Here is a 21,088-nt window from a genome sequence, read left to right on the forward strand (position 1 = left end):
TTTCTCTCTCTCCTTCTCTTTTCCATAAGAGAGGAGAGACCTTGTTAGCAACAGGGCGGCCAAATAAATTCTGGTAATTTATCTTCCACCCCTCCTCTCCAGACTGTGGCCCATCCTCCAAAGCTGCTCACACACAGCAGCAATCAACCACGCGATCTAATCTTTTTTTGGGGTTTGTTTTCTTGATATTTTGTCTCCTACTCCCCCCCACAATCCCTTCAAACAAGGTTGTTTAATGAAAACACATTCCTGAGTTTCCTGGACTTAATGGATTTTCTCCTCGCCTCCTCAAGGATTTGGCCAAAGTGCTGAAGCTACCTCGGCGCATTCTGGAAAGAACTGCTGACGCCAGAGGAGAGAGCATTTCCAGGCCCGCCTTCAAGGGCGATACGCCGCTGCTTATTGAGGCTCCCTCCCGGCCACACGTTACCCAATGCAAACCCCCCGTGGGATGTTCACCTCCAACACTCGAGCAATTCGCGGGGGCGACGATCAGGCTTATCCGTGACGTGTTCAACTTTACCAAAAGGAGAAGTGCTCTGAAAAAAAAAAAAAAAAAACCAACGGCAAGAATTTGAAAAGTCACAGACAATAGTGGTTATTGTGTAAGGCTAAACAAGTGCACCCAGCAGTCATACAACATTCCAACCTGGTTGCATTTACATAATGAGAAGGCAGCGCTGACAGCGAAAGCCATCCGCTGTCACAGTGCAGCGGCGCCGTAACGGCAGCACTACAAAGGCATCCCCGCTCAAGTCAACAGGATCTGGAATCCCTCGCGCCGACAAACCGCAAAAGTGTTTTTTTTTTTTTTTTTGGCTCCGCTGATAGGAAGAGTGACTGAGTGAGGAGGCGAAGGCAGCGGTGACATGTTTGTCCAAACACCGTGGGCTCCGGCAACTGCCAAGTCAAACCGGCCCCCACGGCCCACACCTTCCCCTTCAACCTGCCAACCCACCAGGCCGCGTCTCACAGGACTGAAACAGGACGAGATGGGGGAGGCTTTGACATCTCTCTTGAGTGGAAATATAAGCCACTAAAAAAGGGCACGCCGACCCCCAATGCGGTGGTAGGAAAGCTGAACTTTCTGTCAAACATTGTCCCCGAGTTGGCTGAAACACACAGGCCGAGTGAGGGGACGTGAAAGTCTTCATAATCCGAACGCACGAGAACATACAGGCTACTGCTGCCGTATAATAATGATGTGCACTTGTAAAAAGTCAGTATCAAACCTCGAAACTTCGCCTAGATTCCAGGTTCCCAGTTCACAATGTGCTGTTACCAAATCACTCACTGGCTGAAATCCAAATGGTCCATGTACACCACTCCTTCAAATGATATTTATAATTTGGAAAAATCCAGTCCAACTTCATTTTACTTCTAAATTGTGTCATTGTTCTAAGCTGTTCTAAGAAGTCACCCATATTATTTTTTGTTTTGCAGCAGTAGATGACTTTTACGTGACTATCACTTACGTGACTATCACTTTGTGCACCAGCTGGCATTCACTGAAATAGCTAGCTGAGCTATATTATCTAAAAAGTCTACCGCAGTTCTTACTTCATGACTGACAAATTCACTGAGACCATCAAGCTCACTTAGTTTCACGGCAGACCCCACGAGAACTGGCCACACCTGATGTGAGTGGATGGGGATGCGATTTACGCTCTACCGCTCAGGTTTTTCTTTTGTGGTTACGGGTGGAGTGTTTGGTGAAGGTGTCCCTGCGTGAGAGTGCCTTTCCTCTCCCCGTTTCCTAAGCAGATACCTTCATGTTGGTGTGTCCGGTATAATAAAAAGAAATAGTGGTACTGATCCACACTTGGGTCCACACCAATTTCTGGTGTTACACTTACACATAAGGTCTATTTACAGATCAGTAACATTTACAGTATTTAGCATGATAACAAATTAGCAAAAGATTATTGAAATCCTCATACATACATAACCATCAGATTTGTGTGCATTGTGTGGCAACTACTAAAAGGATATGAACGGCCTACAGAAGACATGCAGCTTTTTGTGAACGTGTCGAAGTTGATGCATTAAAGTTGATGGTTTATTTATTTATCTTTTTATTAATTTGGTTTATTTGTTGCCGTATAACTAACACCAACAGCAACCTAGCACAGGATTTAAACAGAAATTGGTAGCCAGAGCTGTTGAATTCATTCCTCAGAATGAAAGCATTATTCGCCAGACACAAGGACAGGATACACTGTTGCCTGTTTCACATTTCCAAAGCAAACCGAGGGCGAACTGCATTGCCAGCAGGGCCTGATTATTCTCTTACTGAGATGCAAATGGGTTAGGGGGGAAAAAAAACAACTGACGGAAACAAAAAGCACCCATGATAATGCTGATTAAACCGCATTTTTTATAAGGCACCCCATTAGAAAGTCAATTGCCATTTATGTATTCAGACAGGCGGCAGTGGCTTAGAGAGAGTGACCCTCACGCTTGACCCCTCAAGGCTTTGAACTTCTCCAGCATCAACTCTGTGCGGAATGAGCGCTTTGATTCTCCGTCCAGCTGCATAAGTAAAACCACATTACATTTTAGGAATGTAAATAATAGAAAGTGCTTTTGTGAAAAATCCACTGGATGCTCCAGCGCACCACATAATTATTTAGAGAGCATATGTAAATACCTCTTACGATTATGGAGGAATGCCTGCGATTTCCTCTTCAAAGCCATAACCAGTCATTTGCAGCATAGATAGGACAGCTTGGAGAGAATGGACGGCTATAAAAATGGCTTGCTGTGAACCTTGAAGGGACGAAACTGCCTATTGGGCTGCTGTGTGCACCCAGTGCAAGGCCACACTGAAAATCTTTGACTCTCAGGGTCACCAAATTTCAAGAGCCTGATCAAAATGGGCTCCGCGTCCTGCAAAGGACGACTTAGGGAAATTGCCGGCCCATCTGTTGTCCGTGGCAGTGAATGTGCATCTACGGCTGGTACTTCTGATGACTCCGCTGCCTGTCCTGTCCTCGGGGAACGCGAGTCCATGAAAAGCCGGAAGGAGGGGGGGGGGGGTCATAAAAGGATCACAGAGATTGTCTTGAACCACTGACACAGGGGGATGGGATGCGGGTGTTGGGAGCTTCAGAAGGAGACCCTCTGAGGACACTGGGTTTGCACATCATAGGGTAGGTGGGGGGTATGTTGTATAGCAAATGTGCTTCCTCAGTCCAAGGACAAAAAAACATTGTGTTTCTGTGCCTTTCAGGGAACTACACGTGCATTTGTGAGTTAGCAGGGATATAGATGAACAGACACTGTTCAAATAACCATCATAATAACAGCATTCCTCAGTAATTGTAAAAGACTGTGCAAAATTACGCTTGCGATTGCATAATGGCATTGCGTCTTTAATAACATAATATGCACAATAATTCATGCAATAACAGTTTTAGAGCCCTCCTATTTCTGAAATCTGACAACTGTTTTCCATTGGAGATGGAGTTTGTGTGTGTGTGCGTGTGTGTGCACAGTTGAACCGGTTCATATCCACTTTAAAAGCACCCAGCTGGCAGATCTGAGCTCTGCCATGTCCCCAAAGATCTGTTTCATCTCACACTCATTGTTTTTTTTTTTTTTGGAGATTCTCTTCCAGATTGCTCCCCAGCCGTCAGATTGACATCGGCATTAAATGACGTGACAAAATAACCCTGCCTTTAGCCAACAGCAGTGCAATGTTACGATAGTATCAAACAGCATAGGTTTTTCTCAAAACTGACCATACAAAACCAACGGCAGCATAATGAAATACACCGATAATATGAATTAGGACAATAGGAAATTGTGAAAGGAACCCACCCTCCTCTGCTCAGCACTGCTCAAATTCACCCTGTGCTGTACATACGACATCCATTAAAGTCTAGTTTTGTATATCAACTAAATATCTTCCTTCAAAATTATGAAATTATTAGCAAATCCTGCAATATCAGCAAAATTGAATTGGAATATTTTTGTATTCATATTTGTTGCAAACTTGTTTTTCTTCAGACCAGGTTGCCTTTGCACGATTGTTTCCCTCCGCTGCCAGATAGCAATGTGTCGACAGTACTCCCGACAACACCTCACTGATGGCTGGGTGGGCGGGAATGCATTCGCATGTAAGAACCCTCACGTACATTTTCATCTAGCACTAGTCGAAAATGGCTTTATGATTGTTCTCAATAAAGACGAGAGAGATCAGAATATTGTGACTATTTTAGGCACATCATGTTTGTCAATACCTACAAAACCATTAAACGGTTCACATACATTTCCTCGCTGCTCTATTTACATACGTTTGCACCTGGACCTGTGATGCATTGACCGGAAGGGAATTTCAGGTAACTTGCAGTCACTTCCTGTTTCTGTCTGGATATTCCTGTGAAAACAGGCGATTTGCAAGTGCCCTTTGATATTATAACCCTTCGCGGTTGTAAGTAACATATCCTGTGGCGGCCTGTCTTTTGAGCTCACATGCACCATTTGTCGGAGAAATGTGTGAAGAGCGCATCCCGGTTGGAGCGCTGCGATCAAACGCGTACAGTGCAACCCAGAAATTCCGGCCGCGTTTCCTCGTCTGATTTATGTCTTACGCTTTATTTAATGAAGCTATCTCGGGCAAAGGAACGTCACCGGCTGCGGCGCAAAGAGATGCTCCGGCGTCCGGCTCGCATGTCCTACAGTATCATGTATATTGAATACAAATCTGCGGTGCGGCCCTCATTTCCAATGCGAGAACTGTAGTGCAATCAGAGGTCCCCGGCGGATAAAACCGGAGCGGCTCGCTGAATATTTGCTAATGCCGCATTTGCAAGTCCTCAAGAGCAAAGAGAGAGAGAGAAAGATGGAAGGGGGAGGGTGAGAGGGAGAGAGAGGGAGAAAATGTTTCTCGTGAAGAAAATATAAATCACTTTGTTCTGGTGGACTGATGGAGGCTCGGGCAGGGATTACACTCTTTTCATCATGAAACCCCATCTGGTATCAAGACTATGTCTGTTAGGGCCTCTTTTGTCTTTTAAGTCTCAGCTTGGATTTCACGTCAATTTATTCCTATTGCAGCTGTGTGTGTGGAGAAAGAACACACACACAAACACACACACACACTGGGCACATACAGACATGCAATGACAATGGCACGGAGCTCCACTTTTCTTTTTTATATATATATATATGTTTGAACTAGACCCGTCGGAGGCTTGAAAGCGTGGAGCCTAATTAAGAACAACGGGCATGCAACCGCGAGAAATGGCGTATGTGTCATTTTTTTTCCCGTTTCGCCATCCAAATCCAACAGATGCTCTGAGCCGAGGCGAAACGCAACGATCATTTCTGCACAGGGTGCTCTGGTCTGGAGCAAAAGATGCACTCGTCCCCTTCTACTTCTCAACACCGTCACAACAGAGACTGCTGATACTCAGATCATGACAAACCCAAACCACGAACGACTGTTTCCCTGCTCACATGAGAGCATATTTCATATCGTTGAAATCAGTCCAATGATTCAGAAACAGACGTAGGAGCATTTAAAAGATGCAGATCATCTAGATATTCCCTGAAGGAGCTGCATGCAGATACTGGATGGAAAATGGACTTCTCTGGTATGGAACCAGAACAATATAAAAATCTGAAGATGGATCCTTTAGAGGCCTCATTTACATTCACACTTTATTTTGCAAGATGTATTACTTATACATATACTGTGTATATTATAAGATATACTCATTATGTAATTATGGTATATAATACAGTGTATATTATATACACTGACTACTTATTTATTCTACTTATTATATATACTTATTACATATGATAGTAATAATTATACTTATTATATACTTATATACAGCCAATTAGTTCCTATTAGTTTTGATACATTTTAATACATGTTTTTTAATATATATATATATTGATTGATGATTGATTGATTATTGATTGATTGACATTAGTATATATCCTAAATGTCTACCTACACTTTGTACCATATCTCCTGATACATCCTACCTTGGATGGTCTTTTCCATGTCTATTTCTGCCAAATGCCTTAAATGTAAATGTAAATGTCTACAGTCCCCTTGATCAAGGTACTGTACCCACAAAAAAAGGCAAATAATTTCACTTTGTGTTCTTTTCTCCAATAGGACATTGTTTCATCTTGACGGTATATCTTTAATTTATTTTACATGGTGGAAATGACAAAAAGCTCTACATGGCTGAGAATAATGGCCCATTATTTACAGCTTGGCACATCTGTGAGGCAGAGGTAGAACCACGGCCGGCGGAAGAGGCAAATCATCGTTAACCATCATTTTGGGGGTCTTCAAAGTTCATTGGAACGGCTGTTTGTTCATGTTCTTCTATGAACATTCTTCCTGTTTTGCAGCGTAGTTCTGTGCTTTACACACCTGGACTCAGCAGACGTTCCACAGTCCCTGTACAAGGGAGTCGGCAGGGTAGAGACCCTTCAGCCTGGGGCTGCCGGGTGGGGCTTTAAGAGACTGGCAGATCATTATTATGTAGCGCCTGAGAGGTTTCTAGAGGACAGGGATACCATCCCAACTCGGGCTTTTTGAAGACCCGACTGAAGCAGAAGCCTCATGGATTTGACATCTGCAATTTTCCCATAAATGGCTGAAAAAAAAAAGCTGATGAAGTCAGAGAGAAGACAAGACTCGCTAAAACGCGCAGAGACCTCTTAATTAGCTTCTGAGGAAAGAGCTTTTCAAACACTTGACAGCTTTGTTCCCCCCCTCCCCTCATCCTAAAATAAAATTATACTTTTTACCCGTCATGTGGACAGAGTAAGAAATAAGATTTTATACTGGAAATAATTTATAAAAAGGGGGTGTACAGAACTGAAACTAGTCTGATGTGGTCCTGCCATGAGCCAGAGGACTGCTTGTCAGCGAATCAGCAGCTTATGCTTATTATAATGTCTTACCCAGACAGAAGTGGGGACATCCACAAGGTAAAATGACAGAATTATAGCGTACCAGGGGACTGACTTGACTGGTTGCATCACTAATAAGGTGTATTGTAATAGAAAGTCAAAAAATTACACACACAATGACAGCAGTGGACCAGTCTGTCACACTCAACTCAAGAAATAAATTAAGAAATAACTTCTATAGTGGATGACCATTATGGCTCATAATTTTTTTTGGTACTGTAAATTCTGGACTACAAATATTTAAAAGAAACAAGAAATGGTACATAAATAAGCCACACTTGTCTATAAGCGACAGGGGTCCACGTTGAGACGTGTGATATTAACATAGAAAGGAAACATATATATTTTTACTTATAATTAAATAAATAAATGTTAAATATCTTCTTCAGTATCAGAATTAAACAGCCTGAAGATAAGCAATTACTGCCACACACTTTCTCAGCAAAAATACAGGAAAAGCAAAAGTTGTCGATCATTATCACCATTGTCGTCGATCATTATCACCATTATTTGTATTTCTGTGTGTCTTTTTCATGATGAGGGTGTGTGCACAAAGTGCAAAATGACTGATATGTAGAATAAAGTAGGAGTGCGTTTGGTCCACAGTGACCTGTTTGGTAATTTCATTGGTCTGATATTATGAGGTTAAATGTGTTGGCGGTAGGAATTTAGCCACATCATTGTAAAAGCGCAGTTTTTATTTTTCTGACATATTACTGGAAAATATACAGAATTCATAATCTCCTTCAGCCTTATGGTGTGCCCGCTTAAACTGGCCTAGTGGTCAAGGAAGCGGCCCCGTAATCAGAATGTTGCTGAATCCCGATCCGCCATGGTGCCACTGAGCAAAGCACTGTCCCCACACACCTCTCTCCGGGTGCTTGTCAAGGCTGCCCACTGCTTACCAAGGGTGATGGGTTAAATGCAGAGGATTTCACTGTGTGCACCGTGTTCTGTACTGCTGTGTATCACAATGACAATCACTTCACTTTATCGATACACCACAAGTCATCTCTGCAGTTAAGATCTGGAAGCAGTTAAGATGACACTTCAGTTTGGTTTCTCCATCTTCACTGATGCTCGTCTGCAATAATCAGAAATGTTTGACCTTCTTCCCTCGATTCTTTTTTTTTTTTTTTTGGAAGGATAATGTTTTTGTCTCTTTCAACAACCTTAAGACCATTTTGTATATATTTTCAAATGCATACCAAGAGGATTAAAACAGATGGCATCACTACTAGGCAAACTGATCGCTGTACAAGAGGGACAAGAGGGATTTCAAAGAACCAAAAACATATAATACTTTTTCTTTTACTTTTCTTACCTGTAGTACTGTAAATTTATGAAAACAAATCAAACAACCTCTTAATGGTGTGGCAACATTGCCTCAATGCAATGTTATGCTTGTACGTCACATGTAGTGCTTTACATTAAACTTACTCTACATGAAGCTAGTGCAGCGTAGACGTATTCTGGGGTTTTGGCCATTGAGATTAAAGACATTATCGTGATCTTTAAAGTATTATGATATGATGCCATTGACTTATTATAGGGATCATTTAGACCTTTTTTGTGTTATTAAGCAGCAAAAAGGATTTCAGAGGGCAAAATGCATTAGAGTGGCTGTTTTTTTTATTATGACCTCTGGGCCAGGTCCTGGTGGTAGCTATCCTGTAATTTAAACTCTGGCCGGACAGGACTCGAACGGCAGGTTGCTGCGGGCGAGGAAGGTGAATTAAAGGAGTTTTCATGGCACATGTCACTGGGCTGGACGGCCGGGTCGAGATCAAGCCTGGGCTGGATCTCACTCCTCCTTCAGCGCCTGCCTTCCAGACAACAGCCTCACAATGGGATGAAAAGGGAGGCGGCGTGCCTTCGTCTGGAAACACCTTCCCCCACGCTCTGGATGGCGTGTTCCATCCTGACAGTTTATGAGCAATTAGCAGATTCTCATTGCTGCACCATGCTTGTCTTCAGGCACGTCTGCCTCCTCTCCCTTTCTTCTCTCTGCGACTGTGTGCGAACTGCTGGCGGTAAAGTGGCTTTCTTGTCATGCTGATGATTTACAGGGACCTCAGGCCGTGATCTGAGGCCTTGCTGCTTTCTGGTGGACACGCTCTGTGAGGAGCAGCGCAGGGACCAAATTAACAGCTGAAGCTTGGTGTGGTCCAGCATATGTGCCCACAGAGGTTTTAAGGAAGAGTGGATCTGGTCTAATCCAGGCCAGGATGGTCTCAACACTCAGGGATCGTATGTATTTTTTTCTCATGAAACAGAAAACGATTCTGTGATTGTCACTTGTGATACACAGCAGCACAGCACACGGTGCAGACAGTGAAATTTGTCCTCTGCATTTAACCCATCACCCTGAGTGAGCAAAGGGCAGCCATGACAGGTGCCCGGGGAGCAGTGTGAGGGGACGGTGCTTTTGCTCAGTGGCACCTCAGTGGCACCTTGGCGGATCGGGATTCGAACCGGCAGCCTTCTGATTACAGGGCCGCTTCCTTAACAGCTAGGCCACCACTGCCCCCACTGAAAAAGTGCCCTCTACCTCCCTGTACCATCTCTACTTCCTGAGAAACTAAAGCTACAAGCCCAATTTGACCTCATTCCTACAAACAAGGCAGAATTAGTTTTAAAGCAGACAAAGGGCAGATATTATGAATTTGGTGAATGGACCAGCCGGCTGCTGGTGTTACAGCTAAGGCGCCAATCTGCATTTCCGTTGATAATCTAAATGCATAACCAGTCAAATACCGCTGTTACAATACCGCTTGATCCGCCAAGGTGCCACTGAGGTGCCACTGAGCAAAGCACCATCCCCACACACTGCTCCCAGGGCGCCTGTCTTGGCTGCCCAGTGCTCAAGTTTTTGGTCTCTTTCAACAACCTTAAGACCAAATACAAATTAGGAACTTTGATATCGATGAATATCCTGATGTTGATAAAATTCTTTCCAATTCAGCAAACTCTAAAATTATTTCCACCACAGTGAACTTCATGTTGGTTCTTTTCTCACCATCTCTGGCAGTTTTGGCTACTTGGGAAAGGGAATTAATGATTGAATTTTGTGATGAGTGCTGGCAGGGTGTGCTTGATAGGGTCAGCTCAACCTCCTCCTTTTCCAATTTGACACAGATTCAGTTTAAGGTTCATTCTGCACAAGACACATATGACAAAAGTTAAACTCAGCAAAATGTAAGCCATGTGAAAGATGTCACTCATATTCTGCTGACCACACTCATATGATTGTTTCTTCCCCCAAACTGAACTCTTTTTGGACAGTCTCTCCAAACCCAATGAATAGTCCTTGATATCCAGCAGCTCTCTCACCTTTTTCTGCTAGAGAACTGGACATTATTGCTTTTTGCACTAAAAAGACCAAAAAACGTCCACCTCCAAAGTGTTGGTTTGGAAAATCTAACGTCCTTTCTCTACCTTTCTCTCTATTTTGTTAAGAATGTGATAATATATTCTCATTATGGATTTTATTGCAATTGTGCTGATATTCTCTGTAAATTTAATTGTGCAAACCTATAAATATACATGTGAAAGGATTCTGCTCTCATTTTATGAAGTCCTGTCCAGTGGAAGTCCAGGTTAAGCAGGAAAAACATCCTTTGAAAATAGTTCTGTGTTCCCATGCGCAACCAGTTGCATCCAATGTAGAAATAACACGGAAATTTTCTTTATTTTCATGATCATTTCCATTGGTAGATTCTGACTGAAGGCATCAAAACTATGTGGAACACGTGGAGTTATGTACTTAACAAAAAAAGATGAAATAACTGAAAACATGTTTTATATTCTAGTTTCTTCAAAATAGCGCCCTTTGCTCTGATTACTGCTTTGCACACTCTTGGCATTCTCTCGATGAGGTCGTTGCTTCAAGAGATCGTCACCTGAAATGGTTTTCCAACAGTCTTGAAGGAGTTCCCAGAGGTTTTTAGCACTTGTTGGCCCCTTTGCCTTTACTCTGCGGTCAAGTTCAACCCAAACCATCTCGATTGGGTTCAGGTCCAGTGACTGTGGAGGCCGGGTCTCCGCTTTTTGTTAAGTACATAACTCCACATGTGTTCATTCCTAGTTTTGATGCCTTCAGTGAGAATCTACCAATGTACATTTACATTTACATTTACATTTACAGCATTTATCAGACGCCCTTATCCAGAGTGACTTACAATCAGTAGTTACAGGGACAGTCCCCCTGGAGCAACTCAGGGTTAAGTGTCTTGCTCAGGGACACAATGGTAGTAAGCGGGATTTGAACCTGGGTCTTTTGATTCGTAGGCAAGTGTGTTACCCACTAGGCTACTACCACCCAATAAATGTAAATGGTCATGAATATAAAGAAAACACATTGAATGAAGGTGTGTCCAAACGTTTGGACTGTACTGTATATGTTGTTGGACATTGTTACTCTGCACCTTCATGACTTGTTTCACTGGATTTTAGTGCTGTCTGTATTATTATTATGTTTTTCTTGCACTGCTGGTCTTGCATGGTCTGTGTCCCATGTTTGCACTTTATGTAGCCAGTTAGTTGATGTCACACACATGTGCACTTTATGTCATTATGAAACTTTGTTTAAATGTTACATGTAGCACCAGGTTGTTTCCTTTCACTATGTACTTTCTAACATTTATGCAGCTGAAATGACACTAAAGCTCAACCTGAAATGTATGTTTTGAATATTGGATATTAGCTTTCAATGAACGCATATTAACTGCTCAACTCTTAATTTATATGACTGCTTTGACTTTCAAATTCATACCAAAACTGTATATTAAATGTCCCTTGACATGAACATTTAATTTTGTGAGATTATTTAACATTAATACTAGTTCCTTTTGCTTGTCTATGGTCCTGCAGTGGCTTGAAATGGTACTAAATAGAAAAGTGAAAGTCAAGTGATTGTAATACAATCTGTCGGGGAGCAGTCTGTGGGGACAGTACTTTGCTCATTGGCACCTCAGTGGCACCTTGGCGGCAGCTCAGATGGCCGGATGTGGAATTTAGCCGCATATGTCCTCATAAGGGAAAAAATGACACAACGTCCTGACTGTGCTAAACATTGTGGCTGGTGAATGTCTATAGGCCGTCACCTCTCTCCCCCTCATTAGCATTTAAAGCTGAAATGGCGCGTCCTAGGGAAATCTCACTGTGGGACCAAGACAGAAAAACATTTAAGAAAATGCAAAAATAAACTTCAAGTTCATTGCTATTAATTTTCAAATAAACTGTATCTTACTGTATCCAATGTAGAATTAGCAGGTGATTATTTTCTATGTGTTTACTGCCATTGCACTTTTTAGACGGTCCCGCAGTGCTGCTTAGCTGGGGTATGATTCTCAAAAGTTAGGCCCACATAGTTTGGTCCAGAAACGCGCCACTGTTTAGTGTCACACATCGATCTATGTCTCTCAGCAGGGGACTGCAATCTCAGCAAAATCATGGCACAGCAATTCCAGCCCTCCGATGACAAACACCCTTCAGGCCTATTGTCTAAATCCGCATCTATCACATTTCTTGAAATTGGATGAAATTGGATTGTTAGATTGAAGCACTACATTCCACCAGAAAAACCCTGCAAGGTGTGTGTGAGTCGGGGAGGTTTAGACAATTGGATCCCCAGTGGAGTGAGATAGTGGCACAATATGATTCACCGGTGACACCCTTCAGGGACTAAATCCCTGTCCTGTCTCAATCTCGGATAATATCCATCCATTTTCTAAAGCCAGTTATCCATGTCGGGGTCGTAGGGGAAAATTGTGTCTATTCACAACGATCGATGGGCCCAAGGCAGGAATAAGGCCTGGAGCCCTGGATCATGGATAATGTCCTCAAACCTGTTGTGCTCTAATAAGCAGTAACTGTCCTTGACCTGGAGATATTGCCAAAATGCATTACTGCACACATCTGCCCGAATAATAATAATTGTAAAAATGTTGCATGTAGCATTATCTACACTCTGCTGACAACAAAAAAAAAACTGATTTATACTTGTTGCCCTGCTGTACAGAATTTTTTTTAAAAATTATGAACATTTAAAACTGGCTTTAAGTGCCATATTAAGGATGAACTGCTTTACAGAGTTTGTTAAGTTCTAGATTCTTCTAGTCAGCTACCACCAACTTAAAAAAAAGAATTCATTTTAGTGCATGAGTGCTAAAAAGTTACATTTCAAAGCAGGACTTCAAATAACATAAGAGGTAGATTTTTTTGGGGGGGCTTTTTAATGCATATTTACTTATGTAACAATCACCCATGAAAATGCTTGAACATGGGTGTATGATCATCCAGAATTAGGAAGGAGGCTGTAGGAGAGCTGTCAATCATGGTCTGGGTGTCAGAAATAATTACACACCAACAAAAAAGGCTATGAGGGTATTAAGTTTCTCCTCTCCAACATACAGACACTTGATTTCCATAAAGGCAAAGTTGATGGGAAATGTTTGTCATTTAGGCTTGAAATGTCTTTTTATTTTGTAGTGGATAATTTCATTATTTTCCCAATAACATAATGCTTTCTTATTCTGCACTATTTCAGCATATGTTGAACTTGAACCTTAATTGGAACAACTTTGGGACACAAAGACTTTGTGTCCCAGATCCAATTCTGAAAGACAGCAAACCCAGTCCACAGAGGTAGAGTGTAAATTCCACAAACCACGTAATGCTGAGAAAAAACAGTCCCCCTGAGTGAGGGGACTGCGTCTGCATTCTGCGTCTGCATTGAAAGTGCCTCAGCAGGGGGGCTTGATGTGACTGCAGCACAATTTATGACATAATGAGGAGAACGAGATTAAAGTATTCCTGTTGTGACGAGCAGCATGTAATGGGCTTGCAGATCATAGCAGGGCTGCCACATTTTAGAAATTAATTGCACAAATTAGTATGAGAAAAGAGTAGTAATTCTGGATATTAGTTCATCAGCATTCATGAGGTTATTAAGGATGATGCAGAAGAAGGTGTGTTGCACTGAAGTTTAAAGCTGGAGAAACTAAAACTAGTACAAGCATAAGTCTGTGAAGATTCTCAGTCATCCAGGTGAATTTGTCTGAAAGTTGAGTCATGGCAACTGGACTTTCTTTAAGGTAGAGACGTTTCATTCTGCATCCACAGAACGTGTCCCGCCTTGAATAGGCTCGTTAAGTGGAACAATGGCAGGGAGAGGGGGTGGGTAGATGTGACAGCCCCGCCCTGGCAGCTCCTCCTGCCCCCATTAAGCGGGTCGTTAAATGTGGCAAACCTGGTGGACGTATGAATCGGGCCTGATTTTTCAAGGGGATGGAAGAAAGGGCAGCTAAGAAGGTTGGAGATTGAGTGATGGTTTGATGATTTGCACATGCAAAGCTTCCCTCACTCCTCTCTCAAACCACCTATCTTCTCTGTCCAATATTTGAACATTCTCATCCAAAAATGAACGTCCTTTGTCCTTAAGGTGAAGGTACACAGCTGATTCTGGCCCTGAGGTGTTGCTCCTTCTGTGCTGGGCCATCCTCCTGTGTAGCAGCTGTTTGGTTTCCCCGATGTACAGCTCGGAGCACACTGGACAGCATACACTACATTGCTCTTCTTCACCACACTGGACAGCATACACTACATTGCTCTTCTTCTGTTTTGGTGTCCGGTCTTTGGGATGGACAAGTCTCTATCTCAGAGTGTTTGTAGGTTTGAAATGGACTGGTATGTGGTGTTTCCTGAAAGTCCTTTTCAGTCTTTCGGGCACACCAGCCATGTATGGAAGGACCAGGTTCAGGTTGGTCTGTGGTCCTTTTCTTGAGGATTGTGCCTTGTTAAAGGCCCACTTGGGATATCCACAGGTTTTAAGGGCCATCTTCAGATGCCTGTCTTCCTTAGTTCTGGCTTCTGTGGTGGTGGGAATGTTCTCTGCTCTATGGTACAGAGTCCTGATTACTCCTAGTTTGTGTTGTAGTGGGTGATGTGAGTCAAACAATAGATATTGGTCAGTGTGGGTGGGTTTTCTGTAAACTTCTATGTCCAGCTTTCTATCAGTCCCAACAATAACTGCACAGTAGGGCTGGGGAAAAATCGATTTCATCGATTTATCGATTTTGTAATTTAAAACTATTTTTATTTTGCAAACTCAAGTTTTTTGCCACAATAGTTTTTTGGGACTTTCCCGCGTTTCGTCCTTGTTGGTTACCATAGCGCGATATGAGCCAACCCCCACCCCGCGTAACACAGTCAAAACAACATGGCAGCGTGTAGCAGAGAACTACTTCCAAAGAAAGGCACAGGTAATTCCGGAATTTGGAACTGGTTTGGTTTTGATGCAGCAGACGAAAGACAGACGAAGCCTTGTTGCAAAATATGTTTCAAGGCTGTTGCTACTGGAAGCAGCAGTACAACAAATCTTTTCCAGCACCTGAGGAATAAACATCCCGAAGAAAACGGCTCCTCTAGCACACCTGCTAAAAAGCAAACTACACTTCCTGACAGCTTTACAAACCATGTGCCTTATGATAAGAACGGAGCGCGATGGAAAACGATTACAGAGGCGATCACCTTTTATATTGCCACAGACATGCTGCCAATTTATTCTGTCGAAAAGCGAGGCTTTAATCACATGCTGAAAGTATTAAATGCGAGGTACGTTGTCCCCTGTCGCGAGTATTTCGCAGATGTAGCGCTGCCTCATCTGTACAATACAACTCGGGAAAAGATCCGCAGTGAGCGAGATGCAGTTTTGCTCAGCCACAACGGAACAGAAAATTTAAGCTACTATGAAGCTGTTGCACTTTTGCTTAAACCTGGGTTAAAGCTTGTAATTGTTGAATGACAAAGCCTCATTTACTTTTTGTTTTGGGATTCTACGCATTTTAACTCTTGAGGACAATCATAGCAATAAAGTTGCACTTTTGACACTATGTCTGATGTCTGCAGCCTTTTTTAAGTGCATTGGGGAAAAAAAATCAAAAATCAAATCGAAACTTTAATTTTTCTTTAAAAAAAATTTTTTTTTTTTGGCAAAATCACCCAGCCCTACCGCACAGTAGTACAAGCATACTGACTGGGCATGCGGATCATAGACAACAAAGCCCTATGTTCAGCAGAACTAGAAACTTTGCATGTAGCAGTGAAAGTGAAGTGATTGTCATTGTGAAACACAGCACAGCACATGGTGACACAACAAAATGTGTCCTCTGCTTTTAACCATCACCCTTGGAAAGCAGTGGGCAGTCATGAAAGCCATGTGTGGGGACGGTGCTTTGCTCAGTGGCACCTTGGCAGTTTGGGATTCAAACTGGCAATCTTCTGACTATGGGTTCGTTTTTTTTATCCGCTTTGCTCCCACTGCCCCTTTGAAATAATTGGTAGTAAGTGGGATTTGATCCTGGGTCTTCTAGCTCATACCCACTAAAGATAAAGTGATAAAATGAAGTAATTGTCACACGGTGCACACAGTGAAATTTGTCCTCTGCATTTAACCCATCACCCTGAGTGAGCAGTGGGCAGCCATGACAGGTGCCCGGGGAGCAGTGTGTGGGGACGGTGCTTTGCTCAGTGGCACCTTGGTGGATCGGGATTCGAACCAGCAACTTTCTGATAACTGGGCCATTTCCTTAACCACTAGGCTACAACCACCTTTCCCAAATGCAAAGTTGTCATGGAATCTTATCCAATTTGTTACTACTGTGGCCTTTTCTTGTGTTTGTATTAATTGTATTTACATTTACATACGCCATTTATCAGACGCCCTTATCCAGAGCGACTTACAATCAGTAGATACAGGGGACAGTCCCCCTGGAGCAACTTAGGGTTAAATGTCTTGCTCAGGGACACAATGGTAGTAAGCGGGATTTAAACCTGGGTCTTCTGGTTTATAGGCGAGTGTGTTATGTAATTTGTGTAATTTTTTGCAGCTAGCATTTTCATCCATATGTCACATGCACAAACATCATTTTTTTCTAGTTTTATTTCTTTATTTATGGAAATCCAGAGGATGCTTTTGACCTTGACAATCGCAAAATTACTAGCTTCTCACTAACTATTAGTTGCTAGTCCCAACACATCACACAACTTCCTCATGCATCATGCAAAAGCCAGAGAGAATTATTTTTTGATAGATTTTTGAGCTAAAATATCAATTTTTAAAGGACAGTTCTACCCACCAATCCTGTTATGAAGCAGCCATTGGTAAAATAATATCAGGTTTCTTTGCATTTTAAAACTGTTCCTTTGCCAAAGAGGCTTCCGCCACGCTGACAATGTTCATTAAATTTTTTTGAAGTTTGAAAAGTCAAACACACACACCATCGGGGGGTTAGGTGGCTGAAATGATTTCCCACTGAGAACCCCATAACTGGTGGATCTTGGAACAAGAAAGGCGAGGGAAGATGGATAAGAGGGTAGGGAGGATGAGGTGAGAAGGGCTTGTTGATGTCATGAATGGAGATTTTAATCGCCTTATGACCAAATCCTTGGGTTGGAACACTTTATATTAATTTCGGACAGCTATGGTTCGAACCAAAAAAAGAGCTGCTCGGTTGGAGGGGATGACCGTAATGGCTACCTGCAGTGCTGGGAAAGAGGGCGCCCCCACCAAGCACTACGTCTTTGAAGTAGGACTATCTCTGACAGTGGTGTGCGTGAAGGGAGATTTAAAAAATAAAAAGCAACCTAGGGCTTTCGGACAAAGGGGCCTGTTTCGCAGGGATCGCGGTGACGGATTTCACCACAATACAGCAATGTGTGGTTTCCACACATGAACCAATCTCTGTCCTTGTATTAAAACCGCTGCGAAATAAACGAGTTGCGAAATCCGCAAAACTTTCCGCACATTTCACCCTCCCCGGCGACTCACACACTATTATTTAAAATATGATGTTGTCAGTCACGTAAACCACCTGCAGGAGTGTTTTGACAAACATGATAAGGATTGTTTAAAATACAATGTTACGTCATACACGCTAATTGTATTGCTAATATATGTATGCTGCTGCCTCATTAACATTTTTTTTTTCGAAAAAAAAAAACATAACTATAAACACTGAACGCAGGAACAGATAGTAACGCTAACAACATTTGACATGACAATAACCCCCTACCTGCCTTTAACGCCGCCTCCACCCCTGCCATTTAGTTTCATCTCGAGCCATGGTAGCCTCTTTCATTGCCCTCTTTGCCTGGCAGTGTTCCGCTGGTGGTCCTGTAGCACGCTGTCCTTCCCAGGCACTGCGCTACAGGAAAAGGTACGTCCTTTTGCTGCTCCTGCTGCAGTTCAAGCTCCATAATCTGATTGGACAATGAGCGGGCAAGACTTCATCAGCAGAATATCCTTGTCGTCATGACAACTTGCCAATATTCCGAAAACCCGGAAAAAAACAGTTGGCCTTTTGCTTGCAAAAGACTACGCAGTATTTGCCTTCGCATCATCATTACCTCATCCACTGTGGTACCCTCCCCTCTAGACGCTAATCTCATTCCGCTCGCTTACTAGGCCACTTTGATGGATCGTTTAGCCATCTGCTAAGCCAACTAGCCTACGTCAAGTGCACAGATGCACATAGCGTTTCTCCATTTCATCCCAGATTAAATTCAATGTTGACATAGCATCAGAACATTTACATTTCAAGATTAATAAGACATCCATGCCCCTCAGAAGTGAACGTAAAGAAAAAATGATAATACTGTGGAATTTTCTTGTCGTCAGCCATGCTAACTTCATTGCAACAAACAGATGTATGGTTTGCAGCAGACGGAGCACCTGCTGTGATGCAAGTCGGCGCCGTGGTGAGACGACGGAGAGCTACTTGTTTCCCAGGGTCCGTTTCCCAGTCCCCCCCTTCACCCCAGGAGATGGTGACCTTGGCCACGCTGGAGCTGTCTTGCCCCCCTCTTTGCCAGGACTGAAAGGCTGGCTTGGATGCGAGGCCTGGTTGTTGCTACGTTTGGGGCTAATCCTCCCACATTGTGTGCCCATGGCACCCTACCTGGCCCTCTTGGCTAGCGGGTGAGGCAGGGGCGGCCATTGAAAGCAGGTGATGAATGGAGAGCATCCCGCTGGAATCTGGACTCCCCTCTGAGCCCAAAAGTACAGGCCACATAAAAGCCTTCAAACCAGTCAGTTGCATTTTCTTCAGTTTTGGTGAATTTAAACAACAAAAGAAAAAGTTCGCCCGCTCCGCTTCTTGGCTAAAAATCTTTTTTTGGGCCAACTAAAATGCCGGAGACCAAAAACCCCCCCCCAAAAAAAACATCTTCTTCGAACTCCAACCCAACATCGAAGGAAATCTCACACACACCTAGCACAAAACAAAGGCGATGGGCTAACTGCAGAATTCGGCACGAACTGATCGTATGTGGCTAAGGACAGCGCCTGGACATGCTCTTAAAGTGGTAGCATCCCTTTTCTTACCCGCAAAACCGAAGCGCTTCCCTTTAGGGGTGAAAAGAATTTGGAAAAAAGGCGAAAAACGCGGGAGTGTCACAGGCATCAACTGATGACAGAACAGTGGGTCATCTAGCAAAGCGAGCACAATGATGCATAAATACGGTGAGCGAAAAAATGGATTGTGTACGGAAATCTTTAGCGATTAGCCGCTATCAAATCCTGACTGGAGCGACTCTGCCAATTCAGACTTTGCCAAGTAACACGTTATTGTAAATCGACCACCCTTCCCCCCACAAAAGAGGAAAAAAAAAATATCTGTGGATAAAATGGAGCATAGAGAGGAAAAAAAAGCAAAGAACAGCCTGGCTATTGTAACGTCGGCATGCTCAGTCGCGATCTGCAGGGTGCCGGCTTCTTAAGGGGACTGCGTCTGCATTGAAAGTGCCTCAGCAGGGGGGCTTGATGTGATTATGGCCCCCCTGTTATGGCAGGAGCAGTGAAGTCGTCTGCAGCTGGAGATAGGCTTGAGAACAACAGATAATCAGAGTCTAAGGTTTAGCTATGCGGTGAGTTCATTGGCAAAAGTTGAGTAACCGTTGTGGGAATGATGCACTGCGCAACTCTTTAAGCAATGCGTGGTCTGGCTGAAACGTCCTGAATTTAAAGGATTGCAAAATTATTGTAAAATACCTTAAAATATCAGGATTTTTTATTTTTATTTGGAACCTCTCAGTGAACCATGTGCCCAAGATTCCCTGAGGTGGTGTAAAGTAAGACTTCAAAAGGAGGCAGAAATAGTTCTCGCACCGACTCATTTCCTCATGTTTCAGGGCAGCACCGAGTACGAATGCCCGCTTTGACTCTGAGGGAGGCCAACAGTTGGGCGCCACTGCGAGAGAGCAATTACATAAAACGCTATTTTTAAAAAGTCATCCACTCGACACTTTCATTGGCGGACAGGTGCACATGGACACACTGGCATTTCAAAGGCCTGATATAGGGATCTACAATTGAGGTTGTCAGTAATTAAAGAAACACAAGAAAAAAACGAAAAGCTTTTGAATATGTCACAGCAGGAAATTTTAAATAACTTTTTCTTTGTCCGGTTCTATTTTTCAACTGATTTTTGCAACCAGTTTTTATTTAAAAAAATGTCAATGTTTTTTTTTTCTTCTTAGCTGGAAGTAAATCAGAATACAGACCCAGTAATAACTTTGATGCAAAAAATTATGAAGACCTCTATTTTAACACATAAAGGCCATCAGGAAAACTGGCAGGTATGCTGCTGTTGCCAGGACAACTTTACAACCTTACCCTCCAGGTTCCAATTCACTGAATAAAATTAAACGAATTTTATGAAGTGTGTGTGTCTGTGTGTGTGTGTAGATATATATTAATGAGGTGTAGTCAAAAGTATCCAAGTGTATCCAATGCAATGAAAATCTAAAGCGTTAACAATTTGGTAAAAAGCCAGAGGAAAATTCGTTGGAATTCATTTCATAATGCAGAACCATGGCTATAATGCATGGGAAATAAGAGGCCATAGAATTTTTAGTGTCCCAGATGCGGTTCAATCACAGAGCGTTTCATTCTGAATAATGTGGAGGGCCTGAGCTCGGTCCTGTGGCATTGACTGCACTGGCATGATTATAAGACATGGCTGATTTCAAGGGACTGGGATCCTTGAGTGTTCACACTGCTGGCACCATGCCAGGGAAAATTCCATGAGTTGGTCATATCCTCCTGTCACCATCGTGACATTTTCTGGTACTCCGGACC

At 42.9% G+C, this 21,088-nt stretch overlaps 1 protein-coding gene across 4 annotated transcripts in view; it reads right to left on the reverse strand.

The window, feature by feature from the left end:
- The window catches only part of axin2 (axin 2 (conductin, axil)), a 68,093-nt gene extending 48,575 nt beyond the window's left edge, over window positions 1–19,518 (reverse strand). Inside the window, exons 1-2 of one of the 4 annotated variants that reach the window (XM_028972915.1) lie at window positions 18,683–19,518; window positions 18,024–18,210 (exon numbers count right to left, since the gene is read on the reverse strand). The gene's annotated coding sequence lies outside the window, so the exon portion shown is untranslated. Of the gene's footprint in view, window positions 1–18,023; window positions 18,655–18,682 lie in introns of those variants that run through there. The other 3 variants (XM_028972917.1, XM_028972918.1, XM_028972914.1) reach the window with 3 other exon arrangements.
- Between the last annotated feature and the right edge of the window lie 1,570 nt (window positions 19,519–21,088).

Source organism: Denticeps clupeoides, chromosome 3 (assembly GCF_900700375.1).
Source record: "Denticeps clupeoides chromosome 3, fDenClu1.1, whole genome shotgun sequence".
NCBI lineage: Eukaryota > Metazoa > Chordata > Actinopteri > Clupeiformes > Denticipitidae > Denticeps > Denticeps clupeoides.